This window comes from Ovis aries, chromosome 6 (genome assembly GCF_016772045.2).
Source record: "Ovis aries strain OAR_USU_Benz2616 breed Rambouillet chromosome 6, ARS-UI_Ramb_v3.0, whole genome shotgun sequence".
NCBI lineage: Eukaryota > Metazoa > Chordata > Mammalia > Artiodactyla > Bovidae > Ovis > Ovis aries.
Window position 1 is genome coordinate 118286441 of NC_056059.1, and position 7758 is coordinate 118294198.

Sequence of the window (7758 nt, forward strand, 5' to 3'; positions counted from 1 at the left end):
CTCAGTGACTTGTCCTAGTCCCAACTGTCCCTAAGTCCTGGCCATCCTCGGTGACCTGTCCCCGGGTCCAGCTGACTCTTGCTGAGTCTTAAGGTCCCAGCCCTCCTCCATGACCCACATCGGGGTCCGGCTCTCTTAGAAGGGATCTGTCTTGGCATCCAGTACTTCCTAGTCTTTTCTCGGTGGGTCCTAAGGTCCAGTCCTCCCTGATGACCCACCCTGGGGTTAGATACTCCCTGACCCCTCTGCGGTGGCCCGTCCAGGAGTCCGGTCCTCCCCGGTCCCTCCCCGGTGACCTGTCCAAGGGTCTGGTCCCCCCCAGTGGCCGGTCCTGGGATCCAGTCATCCCCGGTCGCTCCCCGAAGACCCGTCCCGAGGTCGGGCCCTGCCCTAGGTCTGGCCCCCGTGGGTCCGGCCCGGGCCTGGGCCTGCCGAGCGGAGTCGGGGCGCCGCAGGCCGGGCCGACGAGGGTGCAGGGGCGCGGGCCGGGGTTCGGAGCTTTCCGGGCCCGGACACGGGCCGAGGCCGCGGCCTGTGGAGCGGGCGCCACGGGCCAGGCCAGGCGGGGCGCGGACTCACTGACCTGCCGTCTCAGCTGCGGGCGAGCTGGGCGCACGCGGGGCCAGCGCGGGCAGGAGGAGGGGGCGCCGCTCCCTCCCGGTCCCCCCCAGGAGCAGGAGAAAAAAGCCCGTCCGGAGTTTAAAACAAAGAGGCGGAAATGCCCGAGCGGAGCCGACCGCAGAGTCGGGGGCGCCGCGCCTGGAGCATGCGCATTGCGCGGCCCGGCTCCCACCCGGCGGCCGGGGCAGGGGCGGGGCCTGGAGGGGGCGGTACGGGGCGTGGCAAGGGCGGAGCCAGAGGGCGCAGGCGCGTCCGGGCTGGAGCGGCTCTGGGGCCTGAAGAGGCGAGGGTTGCCGCGGAACCCAGGACGGGGGCGTGGTGAGAGGTTGTGGGTGGGGACGGAGGGCGGGGTCAGAGGGAGCCTCGGGGCCGGGCTCCGTGCAGAGACTAAGCCGGGTCGTGAGACGCTTCAGGGGCTGGGGAGGCGGGGCCAGAGATGGGGCGGGGCCTTGTGGGGCGTGGGAGGGCCGGTGAGGGGGCGGGGCGGGGCCAGAGATGGGGCGGGGCCTTGCGGGGCGTGGGGCGGGGCCGGCCCGGGGGCCGGGCCGAGGGCGGGGCGGGGCGGGGCGGGGCGGGGCCGGCAGGCGCAGCGCGGGGCGGAGGCGCGGCTTGCGGAACTTTGGGTCCTGCAGACTGCCGGCGTTAGGACCCCGCCCCCAGACCTAGGGTTTCCTCCGAGGAAGGCAGGCTCGTTCTTGCATTCCTGTTTTCCTGGGAATCAGGCAGGACCAGGGGCGCCGCGGACAGACAGAAACGCGGCCTCTGGGCTCTCAGACAGTAGGCAGCAAGGCTGACCCCGCCACCCGTCCGTGGGTCCGCCTTTCTGCAGGCCCTGCCCTGGAGCTGTAAAGCGGTGATCATGACGTCCACGCCCTCGTGGGGTCCACACTGCAGTGGGGGGAGAGAATCACAAAGGACAGCGTAAATGTGGTGTCCTGTGGGAAACAAGCCGATTGGGGCAGGCAGGGGGTGTCCGGAGATGGTTACTTAGAGTGAACCGGCACGGAAGGGTCCTGAGGAGCAGCGAGCCCTGCAAGTAACCGGCTGGGGGCGGCTCGCCCGTGGAGAGTCCAGCCAACCTCAGGTCTCGGGGCGGGAGGGAGTGTGGAGAATGCTTCCAGAGACCAAGTGAGAGCTAGAGGGCGCAGAGAGGTTGGCGACCAGGTCAGATGGAGAGGCTCCTGGAGTGTCTGAGCAGAGGGCTGTCCACCTGGGCTTGGCCTCCCGCCGCCCTGTGTCTGTGGGGGCGGGGCTGGGGTGAGAGGCCGAGCAAGGGAGAGCAGGGTGCGCACCAGGTGGGGAGCTGTAGGGTGGGTGGGACTGCTGGGGTAGCTGGCATGAGAGGAGGCGGGGATGGACAGCTGCCGGCCATCTGGGGAGGGCGATGTCACTTGACCCCCAACTGGGGCTGCCCTGAGGCTGGGGGCTGCAGGGGTGCAGCGGGAGCTTGCAGCGGCTGGAGATGATGAGACGGTTAAGGGGGTGAGTGAGGACGAGGGACCAAGCCCCCTGCAGCCCTCCCAGTGGAGAGACTAGGGAGTCCAGGAGGAGCCAGTGAGAAAGACCCCGACTTGGGGGTCTGGCAGACTGAGGAGGAGGCCCCCACGAGTGGGTGTCGTGATCTGGCTGGTGGAGGCATGAGGGTGGCGAGGCACCTCTGGGGCCGTGGCCAGTGCAGTGGGGACACGTTGTTGGGGAAAGCTTTGCTCAACAGAAGAGGGCAAAGACAAATTTTCAAGGCTGTAGACTAAAGCCACACATGGAGTTTGGGTGCCAGAAGGAAAAGACAATTTTTCCTACCTCAGTGGTGGTGACTGGGTACAAGGGGACAGTGACCACTTGTGTGAGAAGACAGTTTCCTACCTCAGTTGTAGTGACTGGGTACAAGAGGATCGTGACTACAGTGCGTGGGAAGATGGTGTGGTACCTCGGCAGTGGTGACGGGGTAGAGGGGAGAGTGGCGTGCTCTGTGAACCCCAGTCCCCACCTAGGACCGGGGCCTGGATGTGGGGGCATTTGGCAGCTCTTCACATGGGGGTGGTCCACACCCTGCCCCAATGCATGGTCTATTCTAGATGCTTCTGTTTTCCGAGAAATGGGAGTTCAGTTGACCCAGGTTGGAAGAGGGGGCCCAGGCGACAGCAGACTGGGATCAGCCCTGGACGTAGGGGAGGCGACTCCAAGGCATCTGACCGCCCTCGGACACTGTGCAGAGCCAGTGGCAGGCGTATGAGGCACAGCAACAGTCCCAGATTTGTTCCAGGCCTGGGGTCTCTTGCTGAGGGTGCAGACCGGACATCTGGGCTGCCTGCCTGTTCTCCAGGGTAACCTCCTTGATGACAACAGCCCAGACCTTGACCCGAACCCTGGGCTCCTGTGTCTAGCTGCCCAGCCACACCTCTGCTGCAGTGCCTGAGAAGCTCAGGCTCCAAGGGCAGAAGGTCCACACCTGACCCTCCCACAGCCCCATCGCAGGTGGGCTCCTTCCTGCCACCCCGACGCACGCTGCCAGCGGACCCCTCAGCATCTGCGGCAGCTGCCCCCACCCTGGTCCAAGGCCGTCAACTTCGCCAGTTGGCCTGTCATCTCAGGACTGGCCTTCTGCTTCTTTCTTTAGGCCCCAAATCTATTCTCAGCACGAAATGGTAAGTCTCATAACACACTAGCTGCAGAATGTCCGTCCTCTGCCCGAAACCATCCAGGGGCCTCACTCAGAGCCAAAGCACAAGAGCAGAGGCCACGGGGCCTGAGGACACCTAGAGTGAAGGCCCTGTGTGTTGTGTTGATGGTGGTGTGAGCTCCTGAGTGTGCACATAGGTCACAGCTCACTGGCATGTGTGGCTTACACTGTGTGGTTACTTCAGCAGGGCAGAAGAGAAAGAAGGGACCAGAAGCCAGGACACAAGGAGGGAGAGGAGACCGCCCTCCCACCTCGCCCATGCCTCCTCTTTGCCCAGAGGTGAGCGGTCCCCTCTCCTCTGCCTCCCAGCCACCCCCAGAGACGCCCATCCTCCACACCCCGCCCGGGCTCCCCCTGGCCCGCTCCCTTCCTTTTGAATGTCCTCCTCTTCCCTGATGGACCATTCCAGTGAGGCTGTCTGTCTGAACAACAAAACAGAACACAATGAAATGGGCTCTCTAGACATGTGCTTCTCTGCTCTCTTCGTAACACAACTCCTCAGGAGAGCCGTCTACGCTGGCCCACCCAATTTCCCTTCCTGTTTGGTCTCTTAACCCTGCAGGCTTCTGCCCTCCCCCAGAAAAACGCTGTGGCCCAGGTCACCCCAGATTCTGTGAGCTATGTCTGCCAGCACCTCTGACCCGCCACGCTGCTCTCTGCTCCTGGAAGCTCAGCCCCTCGGCTGGCTGTCCCGCGATCTGCCCTCTAACTGGCACCTTCTCGGACCCTGGCCACCCTCGTCTCCTCTCTCTGCGGCCGCACTGGCCAGTGCTTTCGCTCTGCCCCGTGCTCTTGAGCCCTGTCCCGATGCGCGTGACCCTCCTAGGCCTGTGCACCACCTGTCGCTCGGTGACTGCAGGTGGCAAGCTTCCCCATCTTGGCCCGCAGGGCCCCATCTTTTCTGCTACTGGCGCACAAGCACCTGGGTTCGTACCTGACTCCTGCACTGCTGTTTCCCAACATCTGGCTCGTGAGGAGGCCCTCTCGGCTCTGTCTGCACATGTGCCTGATGCGGCCGTGGCTCTCAGCCTCCGCAGCTCCTGGCCTGGGCCCACCTGTCCTGTCTAGGTGGCTGCCATACCCCACTAGCCCTGGTCTCTCCTGGACAGAGGAGCCAACAAGCTGACCCCCAGCGTCCAGGTCAGAGTGCGCCAGGCCTCTCCTCAGCCCCAGTCACTGCTCCAGCTCCCAGAGGTCCTGCCTTGGGCCTGGGTCCAGCCCTCACTCTGGCCTGGCCTCCTTGGCCCTCCGGGACATGCTGGGCCCTCACACCTCAAGGCCATGGCTGAGCTGCTCCCAGGCCTGAGTGGCACTGTGCCCCCAGACCTGTGCTCGGATATCTCCTGAGGCCTCTCTTGACCAATCTGGCAATAGAAACACAGCGCCTGACACCTTATCTTGTTGGCAAGACTCCCCTCTCAGGTATTGTTGGTGGCAACAAAGAGGGGACGGGCAACATTGAGCACAACAGCGTGGGCATCACCCTATGGCTCAGAGTCCCCAGGTAGGAAAACACCCTGAAGACACACTGTGTGTGTACGTGCTCAGGGACTTCGGTGGTGTCCGACTCTTTGTGACCCTATGTACTGTCCTCTCCAGGCTTCTCTTTCCATGGGGTTTCCCAGGCAAAAATACTGGAGTGGGTTTCCTTATCCTTCTTTAGGGAACCTTCCCGACTCAGAGACTGAGTCTGCGTCTCCTGCCTTGCGGTGGGATTCTTTACCCACTGAGCCACCTGGGAAGTCCCAAAGACACAGAGAACAAAAGATACAACAGGGCTGCAACTGCAGCGTGATTTACAACAGAAAAGCGGGAACAGTCCGTAGTGGATGCAAGTACTTAATAAACCATTGACCCTCTACACAGGGGTTCTCGCGTCTGCAATAAGGGTGTAGATGCCTGTGCATGCTGTCATGGGGTTGCCTCCAGGATGGTGTCCAGGGCATAGCATTAAGGTGGCCAAGCAGGAGAAAAGGGTACCCAGACTGTGGGGGTTACTGCCTGTTCCACGTATCTGTCTGGACTAGAAATCTGTGCAGATGGTGGCGGCAGTGGGGCTTCAGTCTCCCTGGACCCCTCATAAAACATAGGGTGGTGCAGCAGCCCAGAAACAGTCAGGTGGCCAACACCGACCCCGAGGCCCCATGACAAGCAGGTAGAGACAACCTCCCGCCTTGCTTCCTAAGGCCAGCATGTGCGTGGAGGGACTGCGGCCACCCTCCCACCAGAGACAACTGGAAACGGGGCCACGCCAGGCAGTGCAGGCCGTGACCCGAGAAATGGACAAATGGGGCAAGCCACAGCTCGGAGGCCAGGGGGCCGAGGCTGCGGGGAGGGCACAGGAGAGGAGGGCCTTGCAGAGGGGCGCTCCAGAACTGGGTGGAGAACCTGAGTCCTGGGCTGAGCCCTGATAAGGGTGCACGTGGAGGAAGCTGTCTGGAGCTGCGCAGAAGCTCTGAGAAGCACCAAGACGTGTTCTGGGAGGTCATGACAGGGGGCATCTCCCACCAGCCCAGGAGCCCTCGTGGGCCAGGCCCCAGGCCAGACAACCTAACCCTCAGCAGGAAGGCAGCCCCCACCAGCCTACAGCGGAGATCCGTGGAGGGAACAACAGAGTGCTCAGAGTCCGACCTTGCCGAGGAGAAAGCACAGGCAGAAAGCACTCCACAAGGGCAGCGCCTTGGGTCGGGCCCAGCAGGCTGGCCAGCGAGCAGCGGAGAGTGCCAGTCACCGGGGCCAGCGTGCAGATGATGCCAGCGCCAGAGCCAGAAAACAGGCTCTACCGTGGGTGTTATACCCTATCCACGTGTCCAAAGGCAGGGAGGTGGCTGGGCACTCCTGGGCATGGATCAGGAAATGAAGGGGGCCAGAAAGCAAAGGCGTGGCACAGACCCCTGTGGACAGGAGCCAGGAGCCACACGTGGGCCACTGAGCATCGAAAAGAATAACGGCAGCGACGGGTCACAGCACCTAAACTATGGATGCATGATGCTCCTTACAGCCCAGCGCAGCGGTAGTGTAAGGCCCTGAGGGACCAACTCATAGCTTTCAAACCTGAGGGACGATGGGAGGAAATCAGTTATCTTCCTGGCCTTGCATACAAACTGCGTCTCAAGGTAACCGAACACCTGATGTGGGATCAGTTTTCTTTATGAATATCCCAGCTGATAAATGAAGAAGCACAGAGTTAAAATACTATCATTTCAAAGCCCTAATGGGAATGCTGCCACAAACTACCATACAACTGCATTCATTTCACATGCTAGCAAAGTAATGCTCGAAAGCCTTCAAGACTGGCTTAACAGTATGTGAACTGAAAACTTCTAGATGTAAAAGCTGGATTTAGAAGAGGCAGAGGAACCAGCAATCAAATTGCCAAAATCTGTTATATCACAGAAAAAGCAAGAGAATTCCAGAAAAAAAATACACTTCTGCTTCATTGACTATGTCGTGCCATGCTAAGCCACTTCAGTCGTGTGTGACCTTATGAACTGTAGCCTGCCAGGCTCCTCTGTCTATGGGATTCTTCAGGCAAGAATACTAGACTGGATTGCCATTCCCTTCTCCAGGGGATCTTCCTGACCCAGGGTTCGAACCAGTGTGTTTTAACGTCTAACCTGCAATACAGGAGATAGAGATTCTATCTCTGAGTCGGGAAGATTCCCTGGCGAAGGATAGGGAAACCCACTCCAGTATTTTTGCCTGGGAAAGCCCATGGAGAGAGAAGCCTGGCGGGCTACAGTCCATAGGGTCACAAAGTTATGACCAACCTAGACAGCATATTAAAAAGCAGAGACATTACTTTGCCAACAAAGGTCCATCTAGTCAAACCTATGGTTTTTCCAATAGTCATGTTTGGATGTGAGAGTTAGACCATAAAGAAAGCTGAGCACTGAAGAATTGATGCTTTTGAACTGTGGTGTTGGAGAAGACTCTTGAGAGTCCCTTGGACGGCAAGGAGATCCAACCAGCCCATTCTAAAGGAAGTCAGTCCTGAATATTCATTGGAAAGACTGATGCTAAAGCTGAAGCTCCAATACTTTGGCCACCTGATGCAAAGAACTGACTCTTTGGAAAAGACTCTGATGCTGGGAAAGACTGAAGGCAGGAGGAGAAGGGGAACACAGAGGGTGAGATGATTAGATAGCATCAGACATGAGTTTGAGCAAGCTCTGGGAGTTGGTGATGGACAGGAAATCCTGGCGTGCTGCAGTGCGTGGGGTCACAGAGTCAGACATGACTGAGTGACTGAACTGAACTGAAGACAGTCAAAGATTTTGGGCTTCCCAGGTGGCGCTAGTGGTAAAGAAGCCACCTCCCAATGCTGTTCAGTTCAGTTCAGTCGCTCAGTCAGGTCTGACTCTTTGTGACCCCATGGACTGCAGCACACCAGGCCTCCCTGTCCATCACCAACTCCCGGAGTTCACCCAAACTCATGTCCATCGAGTCGGTGATGC

The 7758-nt window shown here is 60.1% G+C and overlaps 1 protein-coding gene across 19 annotated transcripts in view; it reads right to left on the reverse strand.

Moving 5' to 3' along the window:
- Positions 1-768, reverse strand: part of PCGF3 (polycomb group ring finger 3) — a 54294-nt gene extending 53526 nt beyond the window's left edge. For all 19 annotated transcript variants that reach the window (XM_042251791.1, XM_027971357.2, XM_027971353.2 and 16 more), the window contains exon 1: positions 584-768. The gene's annotated coding sequence lies outside the window, so the exon portion shown is untranslated. The remainder of the gene's footprint in view (positions 1-583) is intronic.
- Positions 769-7758: the final 6990 nt, after the last annotated feature.